Source organism: Cynocephalus volans, chromosome 5, assembly GCF_027409185.1.
Source record: "Cynocephalus volans isolate mCynVol1 chromosome 5, mCynVol1.pri, whole genome shotgun sequence".
NCBI lineage: Eukaryota > Metazoa > Chordata > Mammalia > Dermoptera > Cynocephalidae > Cynocephalus > Cynocephalus volans.
In genome coordinates, this window is record NC_084464.1 from 163293783 (window position 1) to 163311051 (window position 17269).

The 17269-nt window shown below is 43.8% G+C and overlaps 1 long non-coding RNA gene and 1 other non-coding gene across 2 annotated transcripts; both read left to right on the forward strand.

The window, feature by feature from the left end:
* The first annotated feature begins 108 nt into the window (after nucleotides 1-108).
* On the forward strand, nucleotides 109-7208 carry LOC134377585 (uncharacterized). The gene is made up of 2 exons (XR_010023542.1): nucleotides 109-295; nucleotides 6663-7208. It is a non-coding gene; the product is annotated as an uncharacterized LOC134377585 (long non-coding RNA).
* Nucleotides 7209-9381: 2173 nt separating this feature from the next.
* Nucleotides 9382-9455, forward strand: TRNAS-GCU (transfer RNA serine (anticodon GCU)). The gene has a single exon. It is a non-coding gene; the product is annotated as a tRNA-Ser (tRNA).
* Nucleotides 9456-17269: the final 7814 nt, after the last annotated feature.

Below are 17269 nucleotides of genomic sequence, written 5' to 3' on the forward strand. Positions count from 1 at the left end.
TTGGCTGGCGGTTGTTAGGGGGCGGTGCGGAGAGGGGGTGCCCCCCGAGGGACTCCCTGTGGCGGGGCGCTGTCTTCTCCTCTTTCGTCCCCAGCTCCGCAAGGGAGCGTTACCAGGCGGCTGCCACCCATGAGCGTGCCCTGCCTAGGGTCGGGGCGCAGTCGGCGTCGCCGCGGCCGCACCGGCAGAGCTCGGGCCGGCCAGCGCAGCGGGGACTCGGCTTCCCGGGCACATCCCCCAGACCCATGTCACCCTGACTCTGTGGAGGGAAGCACGTGAGAACTGCACGGAGGAGGTGTGATGGCCTGCGTGTCCTGCCGGGACACTCGCCCGGGAGCTTGTAAACCTCAGCACGACTTTGGGATGATGCATCGAAGCAGAGAAAGGAAAACACGGAAGGCTTTTGTTCTTTAGTGTTCCAGGCTGTTTGGTTTTGTACAGTTTTGTAGGTTTTGGTTTTTTGGTGTAGAAGACTTGGTCACTTAAATGCCTGTGGTGAACAGGGACTCCCTGATGTTGTTGGCAGGGGTGTGAATTAGGATATATACCAAGCGACAAGGAAGGATGTATTAGCTAGCCTTCATAAAGGACACGCCCTTTGACCCAGCAAATTTATTTCTAAAGATATTCTAGGGTAGACTAGCAAGTTTGTGCAATTTCCTATGTACAGCATTATCTTTAATATGGAAGGATTGGAAGCAGTTTATGTATCCATCCATAGGGAGTTAAGGAAATCATGTGCATCCACTCTATGGATCACAGTAGTGAAGAATAAGGGACTTCTATGTGTGATGACATGAAAGATGTTTAAGATTTATTTGCAAGAAAAAAGTCAAGGTGGAGAATAGTGTGTAAAGTATGTTACGCACCTGTGCATAGGGACAAAGAAAACGTATACATTTCTGTTTGCAAAGATACTGGAGATATGTTAGTAGTAGCCACTAAGGATGGCTGAGGGGACAAAGGATGGAAGAAAACTAATGTTTCACTGTCTAGTCTTTTGTTTCTTTTTTACGTTGGTAGAGCAAACATATGCTGTATTAGTCCATTTCTGTTGCTTATAACAAAATACACGGAACTTGGTAACTTATAAAGAAAACAAAATTTATTGCTTACAGTTTCAGAGGCTGGGAAGTCCAGAGTCTGGGGAACACATCTGGTGAGGGTCTTGGTGGTGGTGACAGTGACCTAGGGGTCTCACGTGGCAGAAAATGGAGCAAGGACTAACCTCTCATGTGCTCTCCTTTTAAAGCCCTCAGTACTACACCCCTGACTACCATTTTTAGTCCATTCACTATGGCATGATCCTACAGTTTAATCACCTCTTCAGGGCTCCACCTTGCAATTACTGTAATAGGATTTCTTGCTCTCAACAGTTACAGTGGGGATTAAGATTCTAATATTATGGACTTTGGGGACACAGTTCAATCAATCCACAGCATATGCTTATCTGTTCAAAATAACTAACATTGAAGAAATGCCTTTGAGAGTGAAAATAGCAAACCTTTGAGTCAGATTCATTTTCTCTTGAGATCTATAGTTTTTGTGGGTCACACCTGACCCTGATCTTCTATTAAAGTGTATCTCAACACACAATATTGCAATACCATAATAACACCAGGAAGGTCATTCTCCTCCACAGGTGCTTCATGATATGGTTAAGAATGTACAACCTAAGAGAAGCAAGGGGGTCTTGATTATTAATAGTAGTATTGTCGGTGGCCACCTTTTCTTGATCACTAGGCACTATTAGTACATATTTCTCCTCACATCCACCCAGAAGGTGAGTATGAGGAAAGTGAATGACTTTTTGAATAAACACGACCTGCTTCTGCGAGACTGGTGGAGGAGGGAGACTCTACATGTGAGAAGGGGCTCCTGGATCTGACAGCTGCTCAGTCTTACCCCCTAATGTATTTCTTTCCCTCGTGAGCAGTGGTTTTGAAACTTGAGCTTTCAGAAGAGTCCTCAGCAGATTCCTGGACCCCAGCCTCAGACTCAAGAGGTCTGGAGTGGGGGCCTGAAAACTGCCTCGTTCATGAACACTGCCAGTGATTCTAAGGCTGCTGGTCTGTGTTCAGCATTTGGAGAAACTATTGAGGGCATTTGCCCCTCTTGTACTGTTGCCTGCACTGGGCCATTCAGTGTTAGGAGACTTGCTTTCCACATTTGGGCCTAAATTGGACCTTAAGGTTCCAGTTAGTTTCCCACCCACACAGGAGTATGAACTGGAGTATTTAAGTAAAGGAATATATAAAAGGAAATAATTTGCTACTAAGTAGGTAATCTGGATTTGAACCCAGTGTTCTTCGAAAGCCGTACTTTCCCCACTACTCCATGCTGCCACAAAGAGGAGGACTTCTTTCATGTTAACATGTATCTCTGTTACTTTAAGTATGAAGCTGGCAATGTGGTCTAAAGCATAAGAGAACGTAGCAGTAGGTAGACCCACCTACATGATTTCATAAAACTTTAGAAAGGATAGCCTTTTCTGGGTCATCCATATTTGGGCAGCGTATGGAAGGTACAAATGCGACCACCACCTGCTACTTTGAATTTCAGGCATGTGGAAGTGAGGGTGGAGGCCCAGCGCTGAACAGGCTGCACTCAGAGCTTCCCTGAAGTTCTGCCAGGCACAGCATCTGTGAGCTCAGACGAATGTCGGAAGGAAGCTGGCCTTCCATTTACAGAGCAGCCCCATGGGTCAGCGTCAGGCAGGTGGTTACATAAACGGTGTGTATGTGGTGAAAAGCTGTGCTTGTGGAAGTGGCGGGTGCTCAGCAGTGTTGGTGACAGTTGCAGCCTGTCACAAAGGAGTCCCCATCCTTGCTGAGTGCTGCAGCCTTGTACAGTGGTCACGGCAACTGCTTAACTTCAGTGTTCATTTCTGGACCAGAAATCTCTGTGCTCCAGGATGGCAAACTTTACATTATCTTGAGACCTTTTATTTCCTTTAAGAAATTACGGCAAACAGTTGTCTGTGATGGGTTTCTATTGCGTTCGTAATCATCTCGGGGGGGAAGTAGTTATTTATTTATGTGTTTAGCCACTGACTAGGATTAATGTTTCCATTTTTTGCAAGAACAGAATGTATGTATTATTAATTTGACTATAATTTCAATTTAAACAATTTTTGATATCATTAAAAACATTTGCGGTCATATGCATTTCCTTTATGGTTATGGATTTTTCCATATATCTACATAGCATTTTTATAATGATCCAATTAATTTTAGTTCATTCACTTTCCCAGTAAAACGTTTGTTTCCATTTCAAGACATAGTACTTGTGTTAGCTTTTCATGTACTAATTAGCTTTAATCAGATTTACCTCCATTCTCCTGGATGGATCTCACAGTTACCCATCAGTGTCACATTTACAGGAGAAGAAAAGCTTCCATTTATATTAAACTAACTCTATTTTCTCATCTAACTACTAAAATAGGAAAAACAAAGAAAAAAAGGGAAGCTGAGTAGTTCCAATTGTGAGCTAAAACACTTAATTCACAAGTTGCTAATACTGTCTTCATTTCAGTTTTCATCTGGAAATGAGGACAGTAATGGCCCTTTTGTCTGTCTTGCTGGGTTGTTGGGATGACAAAGGCAATTTCCGAGGAAGTATTTAGTGGATGATAAAAGTGTTCCATAAATATGAGGGTACTTAAAAAATTTCATGGAAAAACAGAATGAAGATAGCGTGAATCTTTCCATGAGCTTCTTGAAGTACCCTCCTAAAAAGATGCCTTGTTTTTGTTCTGCTGCCCCGTTTTCTTTCTCCCCAGCACCTGCCTCTGTCTGGCCGCAGTCATGTAGGTACACGTTAATGGCTTAGTAATTTAAAGAATGTAGTAAATGAGTAAGCCGAGAAACTCGAGAGTTCAAGGAGAACCAGTGATGCCTAAATTCAAAAGCAATGTGCTCTTTCAAATAGGAATGTGTAATATTTCAGCCAAGTTAGCTCTTCCTGTCCAGCTTCTAATTAACCCATTGTGCTGACCCCAAGGCTCTGAAAGTCCTTTTGGATGAACAGCCTCTCTCCTCTCTGCTCTCCATTTTTGTCCTACGTTTCATTTCTCACACTGTGGATAGACAGAAAAGTCACAAAGAAATGGTTTCACGGGTGAGGAATCTTCACTGTGTTTAGCAACTCAGTAACCTGCTGGAGCATAAATGGCAAAGGGATAAAGGAAACAGGAACATCACCATTTTGCAATCCCTATTGAAATGAGTGATTCAGGCAATAATCACCAATAGATGCTAAAATCATGCATTGCAGGGCGAGGGGGAACTGTCACCCACAGATTGCCTGCTGCTGGTCGTAAGGGGAAAGGTGTTTAACACTTTATAAGCAGCTTTTCCCATCCCTTGTAACCTTCAGGAGTTTGGGGGGGGATAAAGAGGGGGGTTTCTTGGTTAAATATATTTAGGAAACTTATTTGACTCAGACAATTAATTCATAATTAATTGATTTGTGCAGCTCTTCTGAGAGTCTTTACTAAGCTTCTATGAACTGTGATATCACAAGAGAAACTCACACCTTGTAACATTTCACAAACTTCCTCAACCATGGAGCCCGTTTGGAAGGAGCATCTTGTGAGACTAACGATCAGCTCTAGGGTTTCCGGTGGCTGTGTGCCCTGACAGCTCCTACCCCTTCTGAGCCAGGAGAACTACACACCAGGCTGGATTCACCCAACTGCTATTTAGCTGCCTGCATTTGTCAAGTTACTGAAACTCTCTAGGCCTCAATTTTTTAATCTATAAAATGGAAAAAATAAATATCTCATCATATAAATTACTGAGTTTTTCTGAGAATTAAAAGGAATAATATCCACAAGAAGCCTGATACTGTCAACAAATGTTGACTCAATAAATGTTAATTTCTCATTTCCCTTTATTCTGCTTTATGGCAGCTTTATTGTACCCTCCTGTCTGTTGTACTAATTAGCTTTGTATTTATTTATTTATTTATTTATTTATTTATTTATTTATTTGGCAGGTGGCTGATATAGGGATCTGAACCCTTGATCTAGTGTTACCAACATCACATATCCCTATTGATTTCTGAACTTGGAGAAGTCCAGAGAGGTCACAAGTTCTCTCTGGGTCCTCTTATCTACTTCTCTTGCATAATCTTTTGGTTCTGTGTATGGTAAAAGCCAGATTGGGGAAAAACTGGATCAACAGAGACTGTAGCTCACATCTCTGCTCTCAGATCTTAGTCTACCTGTGGGAGCCAGGTTGGACAGAGCCCTGGATGAGCTCATGGGCTGTGATTGCAGGGATACCACCCAACCCTTCTGTATTAGTCCATTTGTGTTGCTATAACAGAAATACCTGAGACTCGGTAATTTATAAGGAAAAGAAGTTTATTTGGCTGACAATTCTGGGACAGCTGCATCTGGAATGGGCCTCAGGCTGCTTCGACTTATGACAGAAAGTGGCAGGCAGCCAGTGGGTACAAGCAGATCACATGGTGAGAAGAAGCAAGACAGAGAGGAGGTTCCAGGGTCCTATAAACAACAAGCTCTTGTGGGAACTAACAGAGCGAGAACTCACTCATTACTCCCCCATCCCCCAGGGAGAGCATTAATCCATTCATAAGGGATCTGCCCCCATGACTCCATCAGTTCCCAACACTGCCACATTGGGGATCAAATTTCCACAAGAGTTTTGAAGGGGACAACACATCCAAACTCTATCACCTTCTCATCTGAAATATTGCCTTCATAAGGAAGCTGTCAAAGAAGTAGGAGGTGCATCAGCAGAACAGAAGGCACCTTTGAAGGGCCTCACACTGGCTAAACACAGGACAATTTGAGTATTAAAAAGAATAATTACTAAAAACAACAGAAACACTGATTTATAAAATTCTGTGAATTTATGATCCTCAAGGGAAAACAAAAAGTTACAAAGACAGACCACAGAATGAGAGAAAGTTTTTGCAGATCATATATCTGATAAGGAACTTGTATCTAAAGTATAGAAGGAACTCTTACAACAACGTAATAAAAAGACAAATAACTCAATTAAATAATGAGCAAAGGATCTGAACAGACATTTCTCCAAATAAGATATACAAATGGCCAATAAACACATGAAAAGATGCTTGACATTACTGACCATCAGGGAAATGATAATTAAAACTTCAGTGAGACCTTTTAACACCAAGGTCATGGGTTTGGATCCCTGTACCAGCCAGCCGCAGCCCCCCCAAAATAAATAACTCTACAAAGAGATACCACTTCTGTCCATTCAGAATGGCTGTGATCAAAAGAACGGAGAAAGCAGGTGTCTGTGAGGACTTGGAGAAATAGGAGCCCTTGCATGCTGCTGGTGGAAATGTGAAATGGTGCAGCTACTTTGGAAAACAAGTCTAGCCGTTCTTACCATTAAGCAGAGTCACCATATGAAATTCTACTCTCAGTTGTATACTCAGGAGAGATAAAAACATATGTCTACACAAAAACTCATACCAGCATTATAAACAATAGCCCCAAAGTGAACAACCCAAATGTCAAGTCAACTGATAAATAGCTAAATAAAATACAGAATATTCATATGTAACCTAGGGTTCAGTGTCTCTCAAACACTTGCTGCCTCTAAAAGGCCCGAAACAGCAAGGGAACTGGTCATAACCCTTCTGAATTTCTGTTCTTGCAGGAGGAGGCTTGAAGTCATGAACTATGAAATACTAGACAGCCCTCAAAATATATTGACTGAAACTGAAACACCGGCCCCAGACATGAACCTCGGTGAATCTTCACCCAAGGAGGAGCCAGGATCTCCACACCTACCTGCCCCTGTTTTATGTCATGGGTCAGCCACAACAAGAAGTCTCGGTTCACCACCTATGGACTGTAAACTGCACTAGCCGAGGGCTCAAGGGTTAGCCCATGTGACAACTTCCTGAGGTCCTGCTATTGCCCAAAGATCACATTCCTTCCCAGGTCCAAATGCAAATTTGACTTCAGAACTCACCAGTAAACTATGTCCCATAGTCAACCATTCCAAATTGAAGAAGCTTGTAACCTTCATTTACATGAGAGGACCTCAGTGAGGACTTGGGCGGGAAGTCAGGTGGGAACTTTGGCTATGTCAGATGACCCTTTTACCTTTTCCCTTTCTCCCTTTTACCAGGGAGACACTGCTTTGGGAGTGATCCCCAGTGTTCTCCTTACTTGCAAGTAATAAAGCCTTTTCCTCCTACCCTGGTCTTGGCAGTTTTGCCCTCTCTGAGGGATGGACCCCTGTTGTCCAGTAACACAAGCAGTGGAATATTATTAAGCAATAAAAAGAAATGAAGTATGGGTACCTGCTACAACATAAATGAATTTTGAAACTGCTATGCTAAGTGAAAGAAGCCAGACACAAAGGACCCCCCATATTGCATGATCTATTTATATGAAGTGTCCTGGGTGGGCAAATCCATAGATACAAAAAATAGATTGGTGGTTGTTAGAGATGGGGATGGTTGAGAGTGACTTCTAATGGGTACGTGCTTTCCTTCTGGGGGCATAAAAATGGTCGAACATTGATTGTAATGATGGTTGCACAACTCTGCAAATATGCTAAAGACCACTGAATTGTACACTTTAAACGGGTGGATTGTATGGTATATGAATTATATCACAATAAAGTTATTGTTAAAAGCTTAACATAAGAAAAGATACATAGAGAGCAAATAAAACACAACCCTGAAACTCTTTTGTCATAATCAGTGCACTAACTCTTTTGGTAATTAAAGGGAAAAAAGTATTTATCTCCAATAGAATTTAATTCTCTAGTTTAATTCCAGCCAATAAATGTGAAAGAATGGTAGACTTAAAAGAATGCCAGTTTGCAATCCCATGTGAAATTTGAGTTCAGACAAAAATCATCCAGGGATGCTAAAGCCATTCAGTAAATGGTTAATAGGGAATCGCATAGGCAAAGCACAGCAGAGTATAATCCCAGGGATTATTTGCTGATCCTAAAGGGAAAAATGCAAATTTACAAGGAGGGATCCTGCTGAACCTCTTTAGCGTCACTATAGGAAGAAGGACCTGACTCCAGGCCCCCCAGGGTGATGTAGCAGCAAGTGAACAGCCCCACTGGGACATATTTTTTGGGCAGAGCCAAAAATCTTGAATGTCAATCCTATGAAGTTTTTAGCTCTGTCCTCCAGTTTACAGAAAATAAACGGGAAATAAGAGAAACTTGTTAAAGCCAACTATGGGGAAGTAATCAAACATATCCAGAAAATAGAACGTTTAACAGGACTACCGAGCCCTTCTTTCCACACTTCCTGGCATGAAGAACAGGGACTTTCTGAGTCAGTGCTGTCCAATAGAAATAAAACAGGAGTCACATTTGGACTTTAAGTTTATAGTAGCGACATTAAAAATGTAAAAAGAAACAGGTGAAATTAATTTTAATAATACATTCTATTTAACCCAATATATGCAAAATATTATTTCAACATGTAGCCACTATAAAAATTACTATTGCAATATTTTATTTTTCTCTTTTCGTGTTAAGGCTTCAAGATCTGGTGTGTATTTTACACTTCAGTTCAGATGCTGAATTCTCACTGGCAACACTTAATTTGTATTTGAATTTCATAAAGCTTGCAATCTAAAAAAATGTGTTCACTTATGCAAGTTGTTCCAAATATACGAAAAAGTTTTCCAAAACTGAATTGAGTACCAAAAAAACAAACAAAAAACATCTTTGTTTAGTGTTTGCATTCACATTGATAAAACAGGCTCTTCTGTTTTAGGATTGATTTACTTTGAAGCAAAAAAATAGTCTTAAAACTACATCACTTCAAGTTAAGTAAATTCACCTACTCTTGTTTCAACTGTCAACCTAAATAACAGAGAGAGGATCTCTAAAAGGCAATGATGTTAATTCAGGAATTGGGCATTGCAACAGGAATCCATGTGCCATAGAAAACTCTGCATCTTCAGGGAGGTGAAGGCAGACAGAGGGTTTTAAAGGAGAGATGATGACTGTTTCCTTGGCTACAAGGATCAATAACAAGGTGACTCTGGTCCAAGGCTGGACAGACAGTGGCTGGGCAGACGTCCTTGCAGAAGTATTTTTGTGTAAGTTGCAATGGCCTCTGTGCAAGGGTGTGGGTTTGCATAGTCCTCTGTGACAGTTCTTGTTATCAGGCATTTGTGCGTGAGACCCCCCTTCATGGCCCTCCCTGGCTCTGTTTGTCAGGGGTTTTAACCCATGTGACTCCACGTGGACTCTGACACCTGTCATACAACTCAGTTGTGTTTACATTGAATTCAAAGGTTATTGCATAAATGGAAAAACATTTCAATTTGGGGAGTAGTTTTTATAATAATCTACATAATGCTGTTTATTACAATTAAAACTTTCAGGAGCTGGCCAGTTAGCTCAGTTGGTTAGAGCGTGGTGCTGCTAACACCAAGGTTCAGGGTTTGATCCCTGTACTGGCCAGCCACCGACACCCCGCCCCCAACCCAAACCCTTCTGCCTATACATTCACGTTACAAAAATTGCAAAATTACTATTATTGACTTGTATTCCAACATTTTAAATTGCAAATAAATTCTTATATCTTTCTAGCTGTATCACAAAGAAGCGTTTTAATGAAGCTTTTAAGCTTCAAGTTTAGCTCTTTCACAGGCAGGATGATACTGGTGAGAAACAAACCACTCCGTTTGTTGTCTTTGATTATCAAATACTTGGCACACATTCTCTTTAAGAAATTCTTGAATTGGGGTTAACGTAGTATAAATCTTTGTACAAATCCTCCCACCACTAAACCAACGAGCACTAGCAGACGTTTCTTTCAGGAGTCTCATGAACTGATGATAGTTCACAGCATTTGCACATATGTACTGAACTATTTTTAGAACTATCCATGACACTCTTCATAGTGTCTGCTTCAGAAAATGAAATACAAATATTTTAATATGTGTCAGATGATGGAATGAAGCAATAAGGGAAACATGAGTGTCTTGTTTTAAAATTCTAATAAATCTGAATTTTCTGCTCACACCGTTGGATCACCCTCCACTGGGATAGAAATTAGTTTTTTCTACCTCTAGCCGACATTCCAAAAGGTTCAAATATATCCACGCCATGGGTTCTATTTTTTAGGCTGCAAATTGGCAAATTTCTCTCCCTATCTGAAAGTCTGCTGCTGGCCTGGAGTGTGGCCCTCACCTGTGCACCAGCTCAGCTGTTTCTTCACTCATTTCATGTATTGTTCCAAATTTGTGTTGCTTAGGTGCATTTTACATCAGCTTATTATTACTTTTTCTCTTTTACCCAAATGATGTTTCAAGCAGTAGAAAAATCTATGTATATTCTGAATACATAACATTGGCTTAGCATGTTTTTCATAAATTTGAATTTTTTTAATCATCAATTATAGCCCTCTGCCCCTTCGGTTCTCCAGGTCTGGTTAGTTGCTAGTTTCCTCAAGCCACGTGGCAGGTGTTTCATCTCAGCTGCATTAAGGTTTCTTCCTGGGATGGCACTGTCACCTTCCTCTTGCTCATGTTTACCTAAATAACCCCTGGCAAGTTCTGCCCACTGTCCAATGGTGCCTCTTCTTTAGCATGAAAAGCCAGTGGGGGTGGGAACTCTGGGCTTTTTCTAGGCCTCCTTGACTCTTTTTCTAACTGTGATGTAGAAGGAACAGCTGAATGGCAGCATATTTGCAGTGAAGGCACTGTAAGTATAACACTGTCACTTGGATGAGTCACAGAACTTAAACGTGGAGTGAGATCAGTCTATTTCTTCAGAACTCTTTCTCTCATAAAATGGGTTAATGTTGGACTGGGTTGAGTTTGTTTGCTTGACCTCAAAGAAGCCTCCACGTGGAGCATGCGGTGAGGTCCGGACAGTCGTCCCTGCCGCATGTCCCAAAGCTAATATTTGGTTTGTGCTCACTTGTTGCCCCTGCACTAGTCAGGCTCACCGAGAGAAGATGCAGCTTTACAGACTCCTACGCTGAGGAAGCGGACTCTGGTGTCCTTGGATCATTCACCCGAAGGGATGTTGGCTGCCACAGCAACAAAGCCACCACCGACGTTTGCACAGAGGGACAAAGGTCCCGTCTCTCACCCTGCGTCCCTTGGAAGGAGGGGTGTGCCTCACTGCTCGCCAGCCCCTGGACACGGACCTTCCCACTCAGTCCTCCTTGCTGGAGCTGTGGTTTAACTTCTAGGCAGCAAAACACATGCATTTTTCTGCTTCGATGCCCCACTGGGATGCTGTGTTGAAATTAAGTTTTCCAGTGACTTTGGGAGAGGTGGAAGCAGGTGGAAGGGGAGGTCATTTGTTGATGGGTCAGCCCTGGTCAGGTCTTGCATGTAGCTCGCACCCTGCTCTGCCATCCCATGGTTCCTTCTTTCATCCGCCTGTAGGGAGCCTGAGTGCAGTGCCAGGTGGTGTGCCTGGGGCTCAGGTAAACACAAACTGATGAGCTTCCTGCTAGGCTCACCTTTGAGCTGGAGGAACAGGTTGAGAAAGAGAGAATAAATTAATCCAAGATCAGGCTAAATGCTGAGAGGGGGGTAAGCAGAGTGCTGTGACTGAGCAGGGGGTGTGGGGGGCTGCTCCTGTAGAAGGCTTCCCCAGAGGATCTCTGAGAAGGTGGGCCTAGGCCAGCCACAGGTGCCAGCACCCTCCAGGCCTGGGGAGGTGGTGTGCGCAGAGGAGACCCAGAGCAGACAAGGCCCCGCATGCCTGAAGAACAGCAGGGAGGTTGGTGTGAGTGGTCGGTTAGTGGGAGAGGGAGAGAAAGGCGCACAATGAGCTTGGAGCGGCTCTGTCACCTGCAAGGACAAGGACGCTTGACGTGTCTGCACGGATCGAGGTGCTGGGGTCCAGCACCAGCCCTGATGTGGGAACCACAGGGGCGGCCCCAGAGGTTTTGGAAAGAGTCGTGTCCTTTTCAGCAAATAACTGTTTTCTTTTTGAGAACTAGTTTCTGGGTTTTTCCCAGGCCCTGGTGGACTCTCAATGCCTGATCACAGGACCCCATGTGACTTGACAGTTCATCTCAAAATGGTGTTATCTGAGTCATCCAACCAAGGAGCTGGATGTGCCCAGAGAGGGTTCCTCAGGAGTTGGAAGGGGAAAAGATCAGACTGGGCAGTCCTTGAGCACAGGTGGCTCCAGCCACCAGGGGCAGCTGCCCACTGTAGCCTTGGGGAGGCAGGGATCCTCTCTGACCAGATGAGTAAAAGCAAAACCTCAAGCCTGGTTTGTAGACAGCTCTGCACGCTGTGTGGACCCCACATACCCAATACTGTGTGGACTCCGCATGCCCACCCACACTCTGCTTCTGCTACAGTAAGACCTGTGCATTACAATAAGACGTGTGCCTTATCCACATGGTAACCACAAGTTAGTGTTTCCGACCAACAAGCTCACAGCAAAGAGTGTTATGGTGTGAATGTTTGTGTCCTCCCAAAACTCGTATGTTGAAGCCCTAGCCCCGCAGTGTGATGGTGAGGCAGGAATAGAACAGGGACACACCCCAGGGAGGCTGCTCATAAATATTCAGACTAGATCCGCCAGCACCTGTGCTCTAGGAGGACCAGGAGGGGTAGAGGACAGGGCCTTCAGGAGTTTCCACGTGGGACAGTGAGGAAGGAGCAGGCCGAGGTGCAGGTGTCTCTCTCTGGAGGAGATGGCTGTGCACTTCTGTGGTGTGCACCTTCAGCTGGTGATAAAGCCCTGTCGTGTCCCATTAGCTGGTCCCATGAAGACATTTTTCTTTTCATGGATAGACCAAGAGCCTGGATCTGCGTCTGGTAACACTAGGCTGCTGTAGCAAAGTCCCACAAACGGGTGCCTTAAACAGCAAATTTATTTTCTCACACTTCTGGGGACTGGAAGTCCAGGATCAAGGTGTCAGCAGGGCCAGATTTTCTTGAGGACCCTCTCCTAGGCTTGCAGACGGCCGTCTCCTCCCTGTGTCTCCTCACATTGTCTTCCCTCTGCACCTGTCTATCTCTGTGTCCAATTTTTCCCTTTTTATAAGGACACTGGTCATATTGGATGAGAGCCCACTGCCCTAATGACCTCATCTTCACTCGATGACCTCAGTAAACACCTTATCTCTAAATACAGTCACATTCTGAGGTGCTGGGGGTTAGAACTTCAACATAAGATTTTTGTTTTGGAGAAGAGTGGGGACATGATTGCACCCACTATGGCAGCTATCCACATTTTCTTCCTGGGTCTTGTGGGAACTGATTTTCTTTCCTTCTCTCATTTCCCTATTATCTTTTATGGGGTGTGCACATGGTAGTTAACATGTCGCCCATGGTTTCAGAAATGAACTGGAAGAGAAAACCCATCCAGAGCTGTAGGAGAGGCTAACAAAACTTGGGATTTCCTTTTTGGGAGAGGGCGTGTGTGTTTTCAGTACTTACCAAGAGTAGTGGCATTATGTTAGGTGGGGCATGTTCCACAGGTGTCACTGCTGCTTTGGACGTTAAGTGTAGGAGGAAGGTTGTGTAAAGTTACTGGTGTCTGTAGGCTGGAGTGTGGTAGATAGAATAGCTTGGCTTTTATACTCTATGTATTTGAAAACTGGAATCCACACTTATCCCACTTCCTTGCAGCACTGATTTCCCCTGTGACCAAGCTTCCTTGAGCAGCTACCCATGTGAGACGTGGAGTGCAGGGGTAGCCTCATGCAGGGGAGTGTTACCAACAAGTAGAGCCTGGATGAGGGTGGGGGTGGGGGCTTTGGCTATGTTGTTTCTGGTCATGAGCTTCCTGGCTTCATTTTCTGCTCTTCTGAAAGTTCTGCGAGTCACCTACCATGCTTTAATAATTTCTTTTCTGCTTAAACTTGTTAGAGTAGGTTCCCTTGTCCGTAACTTAGAATCCCAACCAATGTTCCAGAGCAGCACATCCGATGGACAGACACGTCCTGTAATCTACACTGCCCGATAGGGTAGCCTCTGGCCTCGTGTGGTTGTCAAGTGTTTGAAATGTGGCTAGTGTGGCCACCAGACTAAATCATGAATTTTATTTAATTTTAAGTAATTTAAACTTTGAATAGCCAAATGTGGCTAGTGGCTACCACATCGGACAGCACAGTATTAGAGCATAAATTGTTTTAAGTCACTGAACTTAGAGCTGCACGTGATATCAAATAGTGCCTCTCCCACACAGCTGATGAACAGAACCACATGGATGCTGTAGAGATACAAGAGTACTTCAAGAAGCCCACGGAAAGATTAGCACTCTCTTTCAATTCCGTTTTTCCACAAACTTTTTGAAGTGCCCACGTATAAGTGCTGGCCTTTGTTCCAGACACCTGGCCTGAGAATCTCTTCTTAGACGCTACCTGAGTCAGAGTCATACCCACTCACCATGGAAGAGCCCTTTGTAAATTCACTGTTTCCTGTAGACCTGTTATATAAAGATTTTGTCTAATTCAGAAATATTGATTAAGAAACTTGTTTGCCTCGCCTAAAGGGGGCATTTAAAAGGAGACAATTAAAATTTTTTCCTCTATGTGAGTGTTAATGTACGAGTTAATATAAAACCAAGCAAAACTCAAATAAACTTGAGTTTTCACTGGTGCAGGGTCACGGTGTGTGGGTTTGTGATCCTCATTCAGCTTTTCCCAGTATTGATGGAGATCACAGACTGCTGGTTCTGTTGAGAACGCCAGATCGACAGTCACTTGGGTGGGGCTGTATGAGGAGCTGGTGCCAGGATCCTAGCTGACTGGAGTCTCACCCCGGGCTCTGTTCCAGGTAATGCCCTTGTTCTGAGGCGGAAGGCTGAGCAGGTTCTTCAAGGCCCAGGGTCTGACTCTGGAAGCCCCGCTTCTGAGGACCTTCATCTCTCATCCTCTAGTGGCAGCTTGTAACAATGGCAAACACACTGAACTTAGTGCTGGCACTGCTGTGAATTTGGAGAAGAAAAAAAGACAAGCTTATGTGATCAGCCAGCCTGCCATGTTTGACAAGGCCACCCCCAACCCCCACCCCAGGCAAAGACACCAAAGCCCCATGTAGAATTTCCTGTGGCCACATTCCTAGTAGTGGCAGTCCCCAGTTCGGTCCCCCACCATTCACAGATGAGTATTTGTGCCAGGCATTGTGGGGGCTAGGCATAGAAAGAAGGACAGATTTCATCTCTCAGGGTGTTCCAGGCTAGGAGATCAGCATGCACAGAGCAGCTCCTTTCAATGTCTTCCTCGCTGAGGCACAAGCGTCAGGCAGGATTTGTCTGCCAGGTAATTTTAAGAAACCACTGGTGATCAAAATTGCACTGACACCTGATGACAATACTTGGAGCTGAGTATCTGAGCTGGAGATTGCTGAAGATAAAGGGAGTTACAGCTAAAGTGAGCTGAGGTCCTCTGAAATGACTAAGCTGCATGGGACCCTCTACATATTTGCTGGCATGAATGACTTGATGTGAATACAAATCTTTCCATTCACATTTTGAAAAATCCTTGTGATGGAGTTTGGACGTGCTGTGCCCTCCAAAACTCATGTGGAAATTTGATCCCCAAAGTGGCAGTGTTGGAAACTGATTGAGTCATGGGGGCGGATCCCTCATGAATGGATTAATGCCCTCCCCGGGGGGAGGTGGGATTAATGAGTGAGTTCTCACTCTATTAGTTCTCGCGAGAGCTCGTTGCTTAAAAAGACCCTGGCACCTTCTCTCTCTCTCTTGCTTCCTCTCACCATGTGATCTGCTTGTACCCACCAGCTGCCTGCCAGCAGCCACTTTCCTGCCATGAGTAGAAGCAGCCCGAGGACCATGCCAGATGTAGCTGTCCCAGAATCGTGAGCCAAATAAACCTCTGTTCTTTATAAATTACCCAGTCTCAGGTAATTCTGTTATAGCAACACAAAACGGGCAAAAACACCTTGTCGATCAGGCCAAGATAATGGCTAAATTACCACTTCATTTTCTGCAAGATAAACACATTCTCACTGTAGTAGTCAGATATATATTATATACATATATATGTAGAGAGAGAGAGTTGATTTTTAAAGAATTGGTTCACAAGATTGTGGGGACTAGCAAGTTGTCTGCAATCTGCAGGCAGGCTGGCAGGCTGGAGGTTCAGGCAAGGTTGGATGTTCCGATCTTGGGTCCATAAGGCTGCAGATCAGGCAGAACTTCCATGCTGCAGTCTGAAAGACAGATTCCTTCTCCTTGGGAAAACTGTCTTTGCTCTTAAGGCCGCCAGCTGTACGGACAAAGCCCAGGACCTTACTGAGGGTAATCTGCTTTACTTAAAGTCAACTAATTATGAATGTTAAACACATCTAAAAAATACCTTCATAGTAACATCTAGAGTGATGTCTGATCTGACAGTCACCATAATTTAGCCAAATTGACACATAAAATTATACATCACACTTACCTACTTAACCCTGCAAATGCATGTGCACCAATTAAATGATCACATTTCAGAATTCTCTTGTTATTTTGTGGCCTTGGGGTACAAAAACTGTGCCACTTAGCAACAGCCATAAACACAGAAGGAGATGTGTGGAAGCTGTGGAGGGCTGGGCTGAGGTTGAAGCTCTCTAGTATCTGGTGAGTCGTCAGCAGAAGAGCAGCGGCAGGTGGAATGTTGGGGACAGCATTCCCTCCACCACGGAGTCCCCCTCTTGCAAAGGGTGGTGCTCAGATTGACTTCTAAATAGTTTCTTCAGCTGGGAAAGTCTGGGTTCTGCTGTTTTCTAACTGCACGTTCCTACTGTTGAAATAATTAGAAAAAGAGGCAATAGAAAAGTGGAAATAGAAAGGAGGTTAATCTCATTATAGAATAAATGTATGCATAGCTAACAGTAAAGATTTTATCCAAAATCCTTATGACCCTATTTATTTCAGAATTCAGAAAAGCCTGGATTTTAGAAAGGTAAAATAATGTAAATACTGTATATTATGTAAGAGCCTCAGTGTGGTCTGGGGCTGCACTTTATAATCCTGCAAATAAATATTTCTGCAGAAAAACATGAATATTCATGCAATCAAGGATAATTAAGGGTAATTAAAGACCATCAGTTGCCTCCCTCAGTTATGGTCAAGTGTTGCTTCACCTCCCACAGATTTGTCACCCCTTTGCCCCTGGGTGACGGAGCTGCCAAAGATTACTCAAAGCCCATGTCTTCTGAGCAGTGAGAAGCCCCCAAAAGGGGTTAATCTCCCAGAACCTTCAAGAGAGAGGCTTTCCTTCCATTTGGGAAATTAACCCCAAATTGGGGTTCTCTTCCCACATTTATTCTCCAGACAAGGAAGTT